The sequence below is a fragment of the Saccopteryx bilineata genome, chromosome 1 (assembly GCF_036850765.1).
Source record: "Saccopteryx bilineata isolate mSacBil1 chromosome 1, mSacBil1_pri_phased_curated, whole genome shotgun sequence".
NCBI lineage: Eukaryota > Metazoa > Chordata > Mammalia > Chiroptera > Emballonuridae > Saccopteryx > Saccopteryx bilineata.
This window is the reverse complement of record NC_089490.1, coordinates 72,481,125-72,499,740: the sequence shown is the minus strand read 5'-3', so window position 1 is coordinate 72,499,740 and position 18,616 is coordinate 72,481,125.

Below are 18,616 nucleotides of genomic sequence, written 5' to 3'. Positions count from 1 at the left end.
GTCTGACTCTGAACTTGGATTTGATTAAGAAGTGTTCTTTGAGGGGATATTGAAATTGAGATAGAAACTGAAATACAAGGTAAGAGTCACTCTATCAAACAATAAGTGTCTAATAAATAGCTTCTTTGTCTGTATCCCTGTGTAAGGTGTGATGAAGATATTGAAAGAAGTCCAGAACGTGGTCCCATGCCTCAGAAATTACAGGAATAGAAGATAAAACTAGAAGTCATGATACAATTTAAGAGTTGCCAGTATGACTGACGGAATGCTCTGACTGAGCTCAGAGCAGAGAAGGAAAGGGCTGTAGTCTGATAGAGTTGGGGAAGGCATTATGGGACAGATGGCTCCTAATCTGGCCTCTAAAGGAAAGGCTGGATTTGTATCAAGGGAGACAGAACTGTGAATTGAGATGTGGTAAGGGGAATGAGCATGGTGTATTCAGGGGCACGGGCTAAAGCTGAAGAATCAAAGCACATGAGCATAGACAAAGCTGGCTTAGTGCCTTGACATGTGGAACTAGCTAAAAGTCATGGCTCGAATGCCAAGCTCTGATTCTGGTTGCTGCTGATCCAGAGGGGGCTTCGGAGTCTAGGTAGAAAGCAGATTCGGAGCCATTGAAGTCTTGGAGGAGCTGGCCTGCCGCAAGGTTTTGAGTGTTGGAGATGATGTTAGGTTTGTGGAGGGCAAGATCCATCCTTTGGGCACCAAGAGCTGCCTCAGAGATGATTCAGTGGAATGTGGGTGCTTATTTTTTGCATCTCTCCTTTTTCATTCTCTGTGCTTCTCCCATAGTTCCTGCGTCTTGCTCTAGTGTCTATTGCACAGGGCTTCTCTTTGCCTTGCCTTGTTGCAAAGTAACTGTCATTTTACTTTCCTTAGTTTTATATCCAGAAAGTCAGAATCTCTGAGGTTCTGCCAACTATTTGCATACATGAAAGGAGAGCATCCTGGGCCTAGTAAGCTTTGGGACAATGTCTCTTCCTTTTCTTTTTTAGTGAACATTTTATTGTTCTCTGGGTAAAGAAGTCAGTTCAGTAGCCCCTTCCAATCCACGAGGGATACATTCCAAGACCATGCGTATACTGAACCCTATATATACCATGTTTTTTTCCTATGCACACATACGTATAATAAAGTTTATTTTAAAAATTAGGCTCATAAGAGACGAACAACAACTAATAATAGCATAGAACAATTGTAACAATAAAACAAATGTTACTTGAACACAAAAGACTGTAATATTTCGACACTGATGTGATAACAGAGATAGCTATTAAGTGATCAGTGGGCAGTATGTATACAGTGTGGAGATGCTGGACAAAGGGATGATTCACAACCTGGGTTGGACAGAGCAGAACAGCAAGAGATTTCATTATGCTACTCAGCATAATGTGCAGCTCAAACTTATGAATTGTTTCTATCTGAAATTTTCCATCTAATATTTTTGGACTCAAGTTCACTGCTGGTAAGTGAAACCATGGAAAAGAAAACCACAGATAAGGGGAGGATTACTGAATTGACCATTTAACCTCACAGAGATAAAAATGTAGTTCTGTGCCCGCAGATTTTATTCCTTGTCTATAGAAAACCTTCGGAGGCCTTGGGTTTTCCGGGTGGTTTACTTCCACAGCCCTCCCCACTACTCAAAGTGGTACCTTGGTGATGTTTCAGAGATAGCAGAAGAGAACGGCAGCCAGTAACTTCAGGGGTGTCTGTGTAAAACCCCCTTTTGTTTGGAACTTAAGTTTTAGCTTTTCATCACAGAAAATCATTTGCAATCGCTAAAGTTGCTCTATGAGTTCTGCGTTTTTAAGATTGCATAATCTGATTAATTCTTAACAAGTTTCACAGATAAACTTTCCTTAAGATATGACTGTTGGGAAAGAAAATGAAGGGAAACAAGCATAGGAAAGAAATATTTGAAAATGCAGGATTATAAGAAGAAAGTAGAAACTGAATTCAGTTCTGCAACGCAACTCAGTTGAATTTCCCAGATGATGACTGAAAGATGCCAGTGAGCAGCTTTAAACATAATGCAGCTGTGAGCTGCCCAGTGCCAAACTCCAGAGGTGATGTTCATCATTGCATTGTCCTGTGATTTAGAGCACAGTGCCTTGAGAGAGTGCTACCCCGTAAAGATTGATTTATTGACTAATTAAATGATTAAAAACTGAGATTTTTATTCTAGCTGGTGATTTGGCATTTACAGTGATTTGACATTTGCCATAAAGAAAATGGAAAACAGGGTAAGTCAAGTACGTATCTAAATGCTAGCTAGCTATCAGCAACCTGTTTGCTTTTAAGTTAGCAAAGGTTAAAGGTGGACATATTTCCTATAATTAACTAGAATTAGTTTAAAAAATTTTTTTAAGTGGAAAAGTTTATATAAAGCTATAGTTGATGCTTCAAAATGAAGAGATTAATGTACTAATCTATAATTTAAAAGGATTTATAATTAGTGAATGCTAAATGCAATGTTGTTTATATAATCTACAAAGCATACAATTTAGAAGACTCTGCTTTCTCTAAAACATGTCACTATTTGCTCTGTACAGAAGTCCGTTCAGTTATTTTTTACTTAGATAAAAGTCTGGTTATTTCTGGCAGACATTTATTGCAGAAAAATTGGTCAGTTCATTCACTCAAAGATTTATCGTCATGTCACAATACATGTCATTGCCGCCACTGCAAGAGATGAGCACACAAACTGCAACTCTTACTCATCACTATAAGGTTCCTTTCTAGATTTTCTAGCATGATTTATTAAAAATCCACCCTCTTAAAGTCAAACATTATATGTAGACATTATAAAGAAAAAAAATAAAACTTTGAATTTAGAAAGTTTGCCTTTTCCACCTTCAGTTGATTCTTTATTGTAAAACACCTCCAGATCACATCCCCATCAGGGCCAATGCCAGCGGAGTGTTCTTGTTCAGTGAAGCAGGTTTCTGTAACCCGTGGGTGAAAGGAAGGATTGTCCACACCAACTGATGTTCTTCTCAGTCCAGTACATTAGGAACCATTGCAAGAAATATAGTTTAAATATAAATTTTAGAAAGTGTCACACTATAATATACATAAAATTTAGTCTCATTTCCTACTAGTTCTTCTGAACTCAAAACTAATGTTTTTGTTTGTTTGTTGAGGGGCAGGGTAAGAACTGTACACAAGAGAGATTGGTTCCTCTTATATAATTCTGTTGTGGTAGATTGTTTTAATGACCTATAAGTAGCATTCGAGCAGGTAATCATGCTGCTTGGAATGGGATGTTCCTACTGTGTAGAGGTGGAGCCGATGTCTGCACCCTGTTGATTCTAGGCTGGCCTTGTGACTTGCTTAGACCAACAGAATAGAGCAGAAGTAACAACTGTTTAAGTTTCAGAGCCTAGATCTCAAGGGATTCTTAAGATTCTTCCTTTTCTCCTTGGAACCCTGAGCCCACCAGGTTGTGTAGAATCCTTGAGTGAAAGATCATAAGTGAAGGAGGTCCAGACATCCCAGCCAGCAGTCAGCACTAACTGCCAGACATGGAGGGAAGCCATTTTGGAAATTCCAACCCAGACTAGTTGCATAAGTGAGCCCAGCCAAGATCAGCAGAAGAGCCACCTCATCAACCCAACATGATGAGAAGTGATCCATTGTTTTGGTGTTAAGCTACGAAGTGCTGGTAAATAACTGAAAAAACCATTGAAATACAAAAAACTATCATATCAGAAACACCTTAACTCTGAAACTTAACCTGAAGAATACTCAGCATTCTTTTTTCAATCAATTCAATGCTGATCTTTGCCAAAATCATCTACCCGACTGGAAACCTTTAAGATATCATAAAGGTTCCTTGATGTTTAATTTGCTGCAGGGACATCTCAGGACTATACTTCTTTGTTTGGGACTTTGGCTGCACAGTGGATTAATTGAGCTGCTTTTCATATCCAAGGTAACCCAAACTACTGCACAAAGGAATGTACTGGAGGGGGGTGTCTCTGCAGGCCGCAAAAGAACAATTATGTAATAGCTCATACACCACTTAGTACCTTAGACTTTCAGTTACTGAGGGGCAGTGTGAATAAAAGAGGAAATAATGAATGCATATTGGACCACAAATATAGCAAGGAAGTAATATATTAATTACAACAGCACATAAACTTTTTCCATACAATCCTTATACTTCTAAAATTTGTTTTTAATCAACACCAACAAAATGCTGGTACTGAGTCATAATTCTGTTCTGGAAGTGGCCTGCATAATAACATACATTACTTATTTCCATATGGCAGACAAATAAAATTATATGTAACCTTCTGAATTAGTCAATGTTACATATTCTTTAATTTATGTTACAGTGACATTTACCCACATTTGAAGTTATTTCCACATTGTATTTGATGTGATAGAAAATAGAACCATTTGAGTCATGCATATATATATATATATATCATTTATAATGTAATAAAATCACAAAAATGTGATTAGTGGATTATATTTTTTTCCTGTAATCATCTTTTAAATTTGATTAAAAACGTTTAAAAATCATAGCTTATGTAGAGTCTCACAACAGAACTTAGGTGGAGAAGGATCCCAGTAACAAGCCCTCTAATTTCTTGCTGATTTCCCAAAAAACTAGGAAGGAGAAAAATGCTGTTTCACCTGATCTAACTTGTTGTTGACTCTGATGTGAAGCATTAGGTCTACATTGGACCAATGAGTTTGAGGACAAAGTTGTTTTTTTTTTTCCCTCCAGCTAATGTTGCATTGCTTCATCCTTTTGTTTAAACAATGTTCATTCTACACAGGTATGAATTCCTCATTGTCACTTTTCAGTTTGCTGTGCTTGTGCATGAAAGCTCTAGGTTACTATTGATAGGAAGGTTTGTCATTAAGCTCCAGCTAAAAAGTTGGGCAAATACCTGCACCATGAAGCCCAGGGATTCAGTAGAGAGTCTATGTTCTGCATTAGACAAATTCGAGGACCCTAATGCACCAAACACTCCACCTCCTCACTGTTCCTTCAGGAATGGTGCCTCACCATCATTAAATAATCTTTTTATCCCAGGTTTCCTCATCAATTGTTTCTCCAACGTTTGCTACAGCTTGCTGTCCTTTAGAGAGCCCATAGTGAAGTGGAGGAGACAGACTTAACCACTGAGACAGTAAATGCATAAAGGCAGATAGTAGAGATATAGATGAAGTGCTAAGGGAGCAGAAAAAAGGAGATTTACAGAAGTATGGAGACCAAGGCATTAATATAAGTTTTGTACGGAAAGAATTGTCTAAGCTGAGTGGAATGACATGCGACTGCACAAAATTAAAACACTACCATGCGTTGTTTAGAAAATAGTGAGATGCTTCTTGTGAGTGACTGGCATTCTGATTCTTGAGAGAAGGGGACTGTCATGATATGGGGTGTGTGCGGGAGATTGGGGCCAGAGTGTGAAGAGACTTTCATGCTATAATGAGAAAGAAAATAACTTAGTTTTGAACCCAACTTGTTAATGGCTGTACAACAAGAATTTGACCCTGAGTACTGAGCTGGTTATAGTTCCTCTAGGAGCCTCTGATTCATTATGCATAAGACTCAGGTAATAAACAGGCAATTAGTTGACATAAAATTATTTATTGTTCAATTATGTGAAATCATGATGGTAAGTGTTCAAAAATTTGGCTTTTTAAAAACTGAAACCTGAATAGTTAGAATGACATATACAATATAGATGCAAATTAAAAACTTGTAATTAACAGATCTGGCACTATTACTAATTAAGGATAATTAAAGAATAGGGTCACTCTATTGAAATGAAGAATTGAGATAACTGACTGGATAATTGACATCCAGAACCCTTGTTGACCTGAATTACCTGAGGTTTTTGACTTTAATTATGCGATTAGTTGCCTCCAATTCCCTGTTTTGCTTTGCTAGCATGATATAACATCATGACTAAAAAGGCCACCAAAAGGGAAATAAAGTTCTCAGCAAAGACTGTCAGAAACAATTTCAAAGGGCACCTGGCATGCACGGGAACAGCAGTTATGGGGTGAATTCTAAAACAAAATAGCACTTTATTTTTAATGCTATCAACTGGAGATAAAATTACTTTTGTTTTAAGAAAACCCAACTATTTTAATTGTGCTCATCCATATTTCCTCATGTATAACATGCACATTTCTTAGAAAAATTTGGGGTCTATAAACTGGGTGCGTCTTATACAGTGGTTGCAGTTTTTTTTTTTTACTTGCATTTTCCACTTTTTTGCATTTGTTTTTGCACTCATTGTTGAAAACAGTGATTCATCATCAGACACAGGTGAGGACAACCTAATGGAGGGGAGTTTTGACAGTGATGAGGAGTTGTATGAATTTTATGATGAATAAAACCCGAGTTCAACAACTTTATGTAATACATTATTTTTCAAATTTCGGGCCCCGAAATTAAGGGGTGTTTTATACATGGGAGCCTCATACACATGGAGAAATAGAGTAAATTGCTGCAAAATTTTAAATGACTTCGTACCAAATGAGGACAGCTTCCTTTTCTCTCAGTTTTATTTTCTAATATAGTTTGTTCATGATTACCTCTACCTATGACTGTGTTCTTTACTTAAACATTTGATTTCTGCTCTTGCCTCTGGAGATACGGCTCTCATTTTCATCAAGGTTCTGTAGAGGACAGCGTGCACATGAATTGTACCTGAATGCTTATACACAAACGGAACTGTCTAAAGCAAATATCAAATGTTGACAACTTACAGCAGAAACAGATTTAAAAAGAATAAAAATATACCCGTGCTTTTAAAAATTGACTCTTAAGAAATACGGATCAAAAGGCAAAAAAAAAATGTTCTCTCTGTTTTTTCCCCTTCTTGGCACATCAGAGTTAAACATCAAATCAATATCATTTCGGTATAAGATAGTGGCAACAGCATGTGGACATCAGTAGAGTAATTAAAAAGCCAATGAGTTTACTCGGTAAGATGTAATTTAGCCATAGTCAGTGGCTGCTTTCAAAAAATCTATTTACCCCCAAGTATCCTCAGGCATATGTGGGAGAGTGTGAAATGATTGAGTTTTATTTATCCTTGTTATGTAGCAAATTTCAATTATAATTTCTACTGTAAAAAAAATTGTTATACCAATACTACCTTGCAGTTCCCCAAGCTTACAGGCACCAGAGATTTAAGAGAAAGAACATTACTGTTTTACTGATTTCAAAAGCCTTGCTTTATAGATTTTTCCCCCCACTGGTTGAAAATTCCTTGACCCAACTCACAATTGCTGTTGTTTCTAGAGCTTAGATGGGTGCCTGCTTAGAAACAATTTGTGGAAAACAGCAAAAAACTTTGCTTTTGAAGATTTTTGATAAAGTGCACCCAGATTCTCCAGGGAGCTTTTCACCCCCAATTGAACACATAACGAGACCTTGCTACTTGTTTACCACTTTTATGACCCACTTTAGAAAGACCAAGGTGTGCACAGAAGCACAGGAGATAGAAAACAGGTTTCAGCTCCGGTGCTAATTCCATGACTGTTAGTGGGGCCCTGTGCTGAGATGAATACAAGGGAAAAATGGCACCATTCATTAGCAATGTCTGCCATGCATGCAGGAGCCCACGAGGCTGCAGCGATCCTTGTTTGGCTCATTAGAACAGGTTTTTAAGGAAGCATTTCAAACTGAGGCCACAGATTTGCATCATTTTCTCCTTCTTCCAGCCTTCAAGAGCTGTGTTCTTCTACTTTACCTACAAGTCCTAGAAAAATACTTTGAATGTGAAGACATGTGGCAAACACTCCTCTGATTAATTCAGAGCCCCCAAGTCGGAAGCAATATGTTTGCGATTGATTTGCTATAAATGCCCCAGGCCTTAGCTAAGTGATCTGTGTAATGTTCTAATAAATCGTTTTTATAATATTTCAAAATATCTATATTGTTATGGTAGGAATTTTTAGTACAGTTATGGTTTTGAAGAAAACATTTTCCCAAGTGTGAATGATGATAACATTTCATATTCTCATCTTCTTAATGTGTCTGGTATAAAAAATTTTTTATTTTCTTCTACAAAAAAAAAACTATAAAGGCATTAGTACCTTTGGAAATGTTTTAATTGTTAGCTAATTTGCTTTAGCGTTTCTGACCTGAAAAGTATTAACACTTACCATTCTACTTTAGAGGAAGAGGAACATTAATCAAGAGAATACACTACATAGGTCCTTGATATAGGGCAAGTTTGAGACCATTTACTAATGAGAAATTCTAGACTGTGCCCTTTCACAGGCAGGGCAACTTTCAGCGCTGTCGACTTCGACTTCCCAGTGCTAGAGGCACAGTGCAATTTCTTGCTCAAATCATACTGAACACATCTGGTGGAGTTGCAGTGTCCAATACCATAACAATATTTAAATGAATTAAGATTGAATACAATTTAAAGTCAAGTTTCTGTTTCAATAGCCACATTTCAAGTGCTCAGTAACCACAGATGGCCTGTGGTTACCCTTATGTTACGTGTCAGTGCAGAGCAGATACACAGTTTTCATCATCATAGGAGGTTCTATTGGAAGACTCCCTGTTGACAAAGTTGATGGTGGTTAATTTCCACACTGCTCCTTTCACAGGGCACGAACATTTATCCCATACAGACATGGCCAAATTTTCCCAGTATATTCAGCTTATAGATTTAACCTTCTTCATTTATTCTACAGATTAACATATTTACTTATAGAAACTTGTCACAATCAATTTCCTGTTTTAAGCTTGGCTTTATTGTCCTTTCTTATTTATCTATGTCCTATCTCACCAATGAGACTGTGAGTTAAAGAAGACAGGGGCTATGTCATACATTTCTTTCTTATTTTCCCCAGCTTTGGTGCCAGATAGACATCTATTATATTGCACTGTTTTAACTGACTGAAGAGTCTAAGTTTTAGACCAGGATAATCTAACAATGGCGACTTTTCTACCAAATAATAACAGTTCAGGTTATATACTCAATATAGTGGCTTAAATATATTTAATTGAAGATAATCTAAACACAGTGTTTAAAAGCCTCGTTAGTAACTGGGAGAATAAAAAGGGTCAAAAATTGTTTTTAGAGTTCTGCATCTTTCTAAAGGATAATGTATGCATAGATATTTTTGTGTACCTTTTGGACAGTAAATAAATCTGGGAAAAATAGTGCGGTAAGATAATGACATACACTATATTTATAGCTGAAATTGAGCAATTTAACATTCCGAAACTGGTAAAAAAAAACACCAAAAAACAAAAAACAGAGCCAATTCTTTGAAGTGGTTCTATGTGCATAAGCTTCTTGTCCCCCTGAGGAAAGAAGAGGAAAAAAAGGTTACATTTGTTAGGGATTGGAAAATATTGATACTGTGGGACAACTGCTTATTTGCAACATTAAGGAAAAGTTATAAACATGTTTTAACTTGCAGTTTTTAATGGAATTGTGGTCACTTCTAATTTACAGTCAGTTCTGCCTTTGGATTGTCCTGCACCCTGGGAGCACGGCCTGTATAAATGAGCAGTCAGGCCTCTGCCGGGCTGCACACACCAGCCGCTCTGCGGATGCAGGAGCGCATGTTCAACATTTCCCTTGTCTAGAGACTTCTGGGAGGGCTACAGATTAGCAGAAGCCAGAAAGTCAAAGGCTGAAAGGATGGTTGACTGACTCAGTGAATGAATAAAGCTCTGGACATTACATTACCTCTGGCTTGGAGCATACGGAATCAGTCCTGCAACTCTCCTAGGGGCGGAGAAAGCGCCTTTCCAGGCTTCGTGGGGCTGTGTGTGTGTGTGTGTGTGTGTGTGTGTGTGTGCGCGCGCGCGCACACACACACACACACACACACACTAAACCACAGAACACCAAACAAAGACATCTAAATTTACAGTCGGGTTAAAGAGCTGAGAGGCTAATCCATTACACAGAAAGCAGCATTCAAATCACAGTGCTTTGAGGATTTGAATGTGTGCTTACGCCAGGATGTAAGAAAATATTTTATATTTTCTTATATATATATTAATAGGGACAGAAGAATAGAAAAGATTTATATGTATAAATATATGAATTTAATGTATATATTAAGTATACAAATTCCTCTGCCCCAATTGTGGCTGGTGTCTGAAATAAATTGATTTCTGAAAAAAGTGATATCCAGAAAAAAGAAATACACATAAGTAATCCAGTATTGCTTTTTAAAATAGACTTTAATTTACACTTATAAATAAAAATTCACATTTGTTGTAAGGTAGCACTTTACTATTTCAAGACCACTGAATTTTCAGTATCTAATTTGACCTCTTGATTGTCAACACATCATATAAATGTGAAGTTACAGATTTCTTCACAATCTTTTCAGTCCTTTTTTCTATACAGTTTTGTTTAGAAACAAAATGACTACTTAGTGGTTGCTCAATGAACCTAGATGGTTATGAAGACTAGCTATTTGAGTTTTGAAGTCAATTAAACTTCAATAAATAAGTCAATTTAGTAAAAGAGAAAGTAATATGCAATATTTACAATCAGGGTCTCTGGATCTAGACCGCCTAAGTCAAAACCTGCCTTTCTGTTTAATAGTTCAGTGACATTGATGAAGTTACTTGATCTTCTGTGCCTCAGTTTCTTCATTTGTTTTTTTTTTTTTTTTTTTTTTTTTTTTCATTTTTCTGAAGCTGGAAACGGGGAGAGACAGTCAGACAGACTCCCGCATGCGCCCGACCGGGATCCACCCAGCACGCCCACCAGGGGCGGTGCTCTGCCCCCTAGGGGGGGGATGCTCTGCCCATCCTGGGCGTCGCCATATTGCGACCAGAGCCACTCTAGCGCCTGAGGCAGAGGCCACAGAGCCATGCCCAGCGCCCGGGCCATCTTTGCTCCAATGGAGCCTTGGCTGCGGGAGGGGAAGAGAGAGACAGTGAGGAAAGCGCGGCGGAGGGGTGGAGAAGCAAATGGGCGCTTCTCCTATGTGCCCTGGCCGGGAATCGAACCCGGGTCCTCCGCACGCTAGGCCGACGCTCTACCGCTGAGCCAACCGGCCAGGGCAGTTTCTTCATTTGTAAAATGGGGATAATAATAATACCTAGTATTAGAGTAGTTGAAATAGCACGTAAATTAATGCATGGGAAGTTATAGAACAGGGTTGAACACATAGCACTAAGTGTTGGCTATTATAATTGTTATTGTAAGATATAAGTTTTAAAAGAAACATTTTGTTAAGAAAAAAGTAAGCATTACTATAATACAGGAGGTGAATATTAATCCCAAAGACTTGCACAAAATACGTTTACTTTCTTAGAGGTAAGCGTAATAAATTTTTTTCAAAAACTCTAAACCAAGAAAAAACAAGTCTATAAAAATTATGATTAAAACTATATATTTATTTTGATGTTTATTCATTTTAGTTGTTTTTTACTTTTGCTACTTGTGTTTTTGGTGTCAAAGCTAAACCAAAAGCACACGAGATATCACCTCACACCTGTTCAAATGTCTACCATCACAAAGACAAGAAATGTGTTGGTGGGGTGTGGAGAAAAAGAAACCAATGTGCACTGTTGGTGAGAATTTAAATTAGCTTGACCACAATAGAAAAGAGTACACAAGTTCCTCAAAAAATTAAAAATAGAATTATCATATCATCCAACAATTCCACTTCCTGGTACATACCCAAAGGGGAAAAAAAACACTACCTCAAAAAGATACCTGCACTCTCATGTTTATTGCAGCATTATTCACCATAGCCAAGATATGGATACAACCCAAGTGTCCATCAATGGACAAATGAATCCAGAAGATGTGTTATACACATACATTGTGATATTATTCAGCCATGAGAAAGAAGAAAATCCTGCCATTTGTGACAGCATGTGTAGACTGTGAGGTTATTATTCTAAGAGAGGTAAGTCAGATAAAAGCAAATGCTATATTCTGATATCACTTATATGTGGAATCTAAAATAACCAAATTCATAGCAACAGAGAGTAGAATGGAAGTTACTAGGGGTTAGGGGAATAGAGGACATTTTGGTCAAGGGATACGTATTTGCAATTAGAAGATGAACAAGTTCTGGGGATCTAACGCAGCATTGTGATTATAGTTAACAATACTGGATGTATACTTAATATGCTAAGAAACTAGATCTTAAATATTTTCACCACAAAAGAAAATAATAATTATGGGAGGTGATAAAGGTGTTAGGTAATGTTATACTGGTAATTGTATTGCAATATTTAAATGTATCAAATCAACACATTGTATACTTTAAACTTGTATCAATATAAAATCTGTATTTAGTATTTGGCAATTTATAATGTATTTTGCCCATCTTTCTAATTTCTATATATGATATATTCAATAATTATTCTTATAGGTAAATAAATTTTGGCCACTTTTACTTAATTATGTCATATGCAATGATCTAAAAATCTGGCATTTTCAATGTCATAAAAAGTCAACTTTATTCAAAATGTCCTTTTATTTTAAATATAAACCTCTATATGACATTTACACTTTTACCTAACATTTTGTATGACTGGTTATTTAATATAAAAGTTACATTTGTTTATTTATAACATCTGGAAAATTAAAGACATTCAGAGAATCACCCGTAATCCCAACACCCATAGATGGCTACTCTTCAAATTTCAGTGGGTTTACTTTCAGTCCTTTAATCCATGCATACATGTGCATCTGCTTATATGTTTCATATTCATAAAACAAAGGCAATCGAAACTAGACCAAACCTACTTTTAGAGAAATACAGTATGGTGGGAGGCAGTGATGCCCAGAGGTTCTGTGTTAAAGTCACACTGCCAGAGCTCAAGTCTTCTCTCTACTAATTACTAGTAGTCTGAACCCAAGAAATCCTTTATCCTCTCTCAATCTTATTTTTCTCATCTATAAAAAGGGATGATGATAATACCAGGGATTTGTGAACCTTATTTAACACTCTTCAATAAGAGTTTAAAAATTGTTTAATAATAGATCCTGAAGATCTATTTTTAAATAACTTTTGAAATATAGGTTTTAATGAAAGAATAGTTTTTTAAATGATTACAGTATAAATTACATAATTATGTTTCAGTTACTTTACTCTTGACTTTAAGTAACAAGAAAGCTAATTAAAACTGGCCTTAACAATTAAGATACCTTTTATTTCACATACCAAGAGGTTTTGAGGTAGACTTCTTTTAAAGTAGATTAATCCAGCAACTCAACAGCAGTGTCAAAGACCCATGCACTTTCGACCTCCTTGCTCTTCTGGTCTCAGTACATGGGCTTGTTGTTCTAGGCTGGGTGCTCTCATGGTTCTAAGACATTGGCATGGTTCTAGGCATTACATGCAGACACATCAATGCCTACAGGAAGAAAACAGAAAATCCCTCATAATGTCCTATATAAGAGCGAAGGAAACTTCACCAGAGGTAGACTTACTCTCATGTTTCATTGGCCAAAAATGTGTCACATGTTCATTTAAAATCACACAACGGAAATGGTGTCATTTTGTCAGGCTCTATGACTCCGAATCACAGAGGGCTCATCTTCACAGAGGCCTCTGGCTGCCCTGTACAGAGGTTTAATTGAAGTTCAAATTGGAGTTCTATTACTACTAGAGTAAATAGCTGCTCAGTAAATACCCAAGAATATTCAAAACATATGTATTATATGTTTGATCATTTTTGTTAGTTGTACCTTTTTGTTAATAAATAATAGCATAATCAACATCCTTGAACAAACTTATTGTACATGTATTTATGTTTTAATTTAAATTTTCAAAAATGAAATTCTTGGGTAAAATGGGCTTTGCTTTAAGTCTCTTAATGTATGTTGTCAAGTTACACATGCAGAAAAGCTGTAGTCAGTAGTCTTTTCACCATGTGTTCATGAGTTTATCTATTTTCTTATGACCCACCTGGTACAGGATGGTACCAGTTTATAGATTATTCCAGGTAAAAATGGATATCATTTAATTGTATTTATATTTTTTGATTACTAACCTTCTTGCTAAACATTTTTTCTAATAATCAGTTAATAGATCTTTTGAAGTTTTCTATGTAATAACCATATAATTTTAAAATATTGACAGTTTCAAGTTTTTCTTTCTGTTCCTTATACCTTGAAATGATTTTTTTATGTACAATGCTTGCTGGGACCTACACAACAATGTGGACAAAAGTGGTGATACTGGACATTTTTGTCTTGTCCTTCACTTTTAAGTGAATGATTTTGATGGTTGATCTTGTGGATGTATTTTTTCTTCTTTTTATCTATATCCATTAGGTAAATATCTTTCTATTATAGTAAACAGTTTTTAATGTTAAGAAGTTGAAGTTAATCAGGCCCTGGTTAGTTGGCTCAGTGGTAGAGCGTGGGCCTGGCGTGCAGGAGTCCCGGGTTTGATTTCTGGCCATGGCACACAGGAGAGGCGCCCATCTGCTTCTCCACTCCTCCCCTTCTCCTTCCTCTCTGTCTCTCTCTTCCCCTCCCACAGCCAAGGCTCCATTGGAGCAAAAGTTGGCCCCGGCACTGAGGTTGGCTCCATAGCCTCTGCCTCAGGTGCTAGAATGGCCCTGGTTGCAACAGAGCAACGCCCCAGATGGGCAAAGCATCGCCCCTGGTGGGCATGCCGAGTGAGTGGATCCTGGTTGCGTGCATGTGGGAGTCTGTCTGCCTCCCGGTTTCCAACTTCAGAAAAATACAAAAAAAAAAAAAAAGTTGAAGTTAATCAAATAACTTTTCTGAATTTCTTGAGATGATTATATCATTTTTTACGTATAACCTATTAAAATGGTGATTAGCTCTTACCAAATTTCTAATGTTAAATTACCCTAAAATTCCCTGGGATAAATCTATTTTGATTTTTGTGAATTATCCTTTCATATATTGGGTACATGTAAGAGGCCATCTTTGGGTTCCTCAAAGTATTAGAAGACTAAACAAAAGCAGCTGGCAATTTCACTGTAGAAGGCAGGGTCAAAGCCACAGCTGGAAAAACACAATTTGTTGCTGAAATTGTAACTCTACATTTATTTCTCAATTGTGGCTTGAGGTGTGTGCTGTACAGTTAAGAAAATAGTTCTTTGTTGTTCCCTTTACTCTGAATAATGTTTGCTTTTCCAAAATAGTCCTTATTGCCCCAGGACTCAGTTAGTAGTGGAAAAGTGTACTGCCAGGAATAAATGTTGTGAAAAAGTAGTTATTGTTTCAATATCAGCATGCAAATTGTCTGGGCTCTGAAAACTCTAAAAAATACTGATCACCTGTGTTTAATGGGTCACTCTCTCCCTCTGTTATGTGAAGGCTTTAGGCTGTTAAATCATTACCTCAAAAATGATGTATATGAATAATGTAAAGATGACATAACATGTCATTATAATGACCCACAGAAGAGCTAGTTTGCTAATTATTGCCTAAATGGATGGCAGACAAGTTCTTAATTGTAAATAAAAGATATTGAAAAAAAGATATAGAAATTTAAGTTTTTAAAAAGACATGTTATTGAGCTATGGGTGATGTTTTAAAATAGAAATAAATACAGTGGAGATGGAAGAAACCAAAGGTGCACAATTTATATTATTGAGCACCTAGTATGTTTCAGGGCCTTTATTTATGCTACATCAAGTAGATGAGGAAACTGAAGCCTGGAGAGAGTAAGCATCTTGTGCAGTTGCACAGCTGATTGGAGACTGAGTTGGGCTGCATATGAAGTCAGGTCACCTTTAAAGCCTGTCCACATTTTCACTCTGGAAAATACGAAAGAAGACAATTAAAAATGATTATGTGCCATTAGTAAACAATTAAATGTTTAAATGTTTACAATTAAAATGTTTAAAAAATTTACATGTGATGGAATTTATCTTATTTCAAATATTAGTGTTAAATTCTGTTTCTACATTTACATTCTTGCTTACTATACTTATTTCTCTTACTTTGTTATCTTGACTTTACAGTTTACAAAATGGAATGCTACATGGCCATAAAAAGGAAATCTTAGATTTTGTGACAGCATGGATGGACCTGGAAAGCATTATGTTAAGTGAAATAAGGCAATTAGAGAAAGAGAAGTACCATATAATTTCACTTATATCTGGACTCTAATGAACAAAACAAACTAACATACATAATAGAAACAGACTTATAGATACAAAGAATAGACTGACAGCTGTTGAGGGGATGAGTGTTGGGGAGGCTTGGAAAAAAAAGTCAAAAAATTAAGCAAAGAGAAAAAGCTTGGTAGACAACAGCATGGGAAATGCAGGACGTAAGAGACGGGAGTGGGAGGAGGGTAGCAGAGGGGGGAGAGATGGTGTGGAAAGGAGACTTGACCTGAGGTGGTGAACACACAGTGCAATACATAGATGATGTAGAATTGTGTATCTGAAACCTGTATAACTATATTAACCAATGTCACCCCAATAAATTCAATAAAAACACAGTTTAATGTCACTGGTGAACAAAAGAGAGATGATACAAGTATCTAAACATGTCATTTTTAACTCATAAATTTAAAAAAAATGTTTAAAATTTTGATGTTCAGTGCTAGCATAGACTTGAAGAAATAGCTTGAAGGAATAGAAACTTTCTTATGCTCAAGTGGTCAGAGAGAAACTTGCTATAATAGGATGCTTTCCTAGAGGGTGATTTGATAATGTGTATTAAAAAATCTCCAAAATATGAACACCCTATTATCCCATGTACAGAGTACAGAATGCTCTTCCAGAGAAGAATTTATTACAGGGTATTATGCAGATTGTAGATCATTAAGACAGCTAAAGAGATTCAAGGTTGAGCTTCCAGGGCTGAATCTCATAGACACACATCAGAACTGGTCACTAAGGGCAGCCATAGGCTTGACCTGTCAAAGTGAGAAGCTGCTGCTCTTGGTGCTGTTTCCAGAACCTTGTCACATTTACCTTATCACTAATGATTTTACTAGTGGATGCCTTGAGCTTGTTTTCTCTCCTGAGTTCTGAATCTCATAGCAGAATCTGATGATATCCAGAATTCTAGCTGAATTGGGTTCTGGTGATGTTAATGTACAACATTTCAGCTTTTATAATATAAGAAGGTACTCAGGGAGGAAGAGACTAGACTAGATGTTGATGGGTCAACCCTCAGTTTCTGACACACTCAGCAACTCTACTTTTAGCAATTAATTTAAAAGAAATAATTATGGATTACCCAAATATATAGCTAAAAGCCTATTTATCACAGTGTTGTTTATAATAGTAGAAAATTGAAAAGAATTTAAATGACCAAAATTGTAGGATTGATATTAGTTCTGAAATATTATGGGACAATTTAAAAAAAGGCTATAAGAGAAAATCTAGGTGACCTTGATTTTGGCAATGAGTTTTTAGATACAATAACAAAAGTACAATCCATGAATGAAAAAAATTGATGTTGCACTTCATTAAAACTAAAAACTTCTGCTGTGTGAAAGGTAATGTTAAGAGAATGAAAAAAAAAAGTCATCCAGTGGAAGACAATATTTGTAAAACACATATCTGGTAAAGAACTTGTATTCAAAATATACAAATAACTACAAAAATTCAATAAGAAAACAGTTAAACAATTAAAAAATGGACAAAAGAGCTGAACACCTCGCCAAAGCAGATAGACAGATGGCAAGTAAGCCTGTGAAAAGATACTCCCAATCAGATGTCATTAGAAAAATGCAAATTAAACAACAATGAAATATAACTACATATTTATTAGAATGGCTAAAATCTAAAAACACTAACAACACCAAGTGCTGAGAAAGACATGGAACAATAGGAACTCTCATTCATTGCTGGTGGAACCGCAAACTGGCACAGCCACTTGGAAGATAGCTTGGTGATTTCTTACACAATTAAACATAGTCTTATTCTATGATTCAGCCATCATATTTCTAGGTATTTATCCCAATGAGTTAAAACTTGTGTCCACACAAAAACTTGTATATAAATATTCATAGCACTTTTATTCATAGTTGCCCAAAACTTGAATTAAACAAGAGGTCTTTCGATAGGTAATGGATAAACAGTGCTACATTCATTCAATGGATTATTATTCAGTGATATAAAGAAATGAGCTATCCAGCGATGAGAAGACATGGAGGACACTTAAATGCATGTTGCTAAGTGAAAAAAGCCAGTCTGAAAAGGTACATACTACCAACTAATACATGGCATTCTGAAGAAGAAAAACTGTACGTACTATAAAACAATCAATGGGAGCAAGAATAAGGCTATTGGGAGCACAGAGGATGTTTAGGGAAGTGAAATTTCACTGTGTGATACTGCAATGGTAGATACATGGCACTGTGCACTTGTCAAAATTAATAGAGTGTACAATACAAAGAGTGAATTCTACTGTAAACTGTGGACTTTAATTAATAATAATGTATCAATTTTATCAATCAATTATAATAACTGTATCACATTAATTAAAGATAATAATTGGGGGAACTCTGTGTGTGTGTGGGGGGGATTAGGAGTTATGGAAATATTCTGTATTTTCTGCCCAAATTTTCTGTAAAATTAAACCATCCCTAAAATGGTCTGTTACTTTTTTTTTTTTTTTTGTATTTTTGTATTTTTCTGAAGCTGGAAACAGGGAGGCAGTCAGACAGACTCCCGCAT